Source organism: Carlito syrichta, unplaced genomic scaffold (assembly GCF_000164805.1).
Source record: "Carlito syrichta isolate Samal-C Ts95f unplaced genomic scaffold, Tarsius_syrichta-2.0.1 Scaffold312068, whole genome shotgun sequence".
NCBI classification, from domain to species: domain Eukaryota; kingdom Metazoa; phylum Chordata; class Mammalia; order Primates; family Tarsiidae; genus Carlito; species Carlito syrichta.
The window spans coordinates 248,502-249,799 of NW_007256164.1; positions in this window are offsets into that span (position 1 = coordinate 248,502).

Here is a 1,298-nt window from a genome sequence, read left to right on the forward strand (position 1 = left end):
AGCGTGCCACTGCACTCCAGCCTAGGCAACAGAGTGAGACTCCAACTCAAAAACAAAAAACAAAAAAAAGAATGTATTTTCATCATTTCCAGAAAATATCCTTGTATTTATTGGCAGAAAATTTTAACTTCTCCCAGAAACAACTCACCATTTTAATTTTTCCATCATGGGTTCATTTTGCCTGAATTATCCAATATGTATTATTTTATGACCTATTGTGTCATTCAGCACAACACTTAGACTCAGTGGTGTGTGTGTTTCAGTAGTTTGCTTCTGTGAATTGCTGAGTAGTGTTCCACTGTATTAAAACTCTACAACCTGGTCATTGCTTTACTAGACTTTGGTGTGACCATGTGCTCTTTGAGCTCTGGCCACCATGATGTTTCCTAAGCTCTAGTCCCCTCTCCTACCTTCGAGAAGTGAATCCCCCACCCCATTCTCTCTCTCTCTAATTAACTTTCTAAATAAAATATATTTTCCAATTTAAAACAAAACAAAACAAAAAAACAACTCTACAACCTGTTCCATACATTTTTCTATGATAGACATTGGAATAATTCCTGTCTTAGGCTATAATAACTGAAGGTTCTATACGTATGCTTGGACAAATATATTTTGTGTTAAATTTGATTCCATTTTTAGGATTTAAATATCTTCTTTTTGCATTTTTTAAATTTTTTTTTATTTTTGAGTTCGAGTCTCATTCCGTTCCCCAGGCTGGAGTGCAGTGGCACGTTCATGGCCACCGCAGTCTCGACCTGCTGGGCTCAGGCGATCCTTGTGGCTCAGCTATCCGAGTAGCTGGAACTACAGGCGCGCGCTACCATACCCGGCTAATTTTTGAGTTATTGTAGAGACAAGGTCTCACCAAGATCCCCAGGCTGGTCTCGAACCCCTGAACTCAGGCAATCCTCTTGCCTCAGCCTCCCAAAGTACTGGGATTACAGGCTTGAGCCACCTCACCCGGCCCTTTTTGCATTTTTAGTGCTAGCTCCAGGGATTATAATATGCATCTTCAACATACCAAAATCTAGAGTTAATACACTATTATTTTTAATGTGTAAAATATAAAACCTTTGCAACAAAACAGCTCAATTTACCTCATTCTATCCTCTGTGGTACTTTTATAAATTTTAAATATACGTATTAGAACTATCACAATGCACTATTATAAATTTGTTTTAAATAGTCATAGGTCTCTTTAAACATTAGAGAAAAAAGTATTAAAAATATTTAAAAGGCTGGGCACAGTAGGTCACATCTATAATCCCAACTCTTTGGGAGGCCGAGGTGAGAGC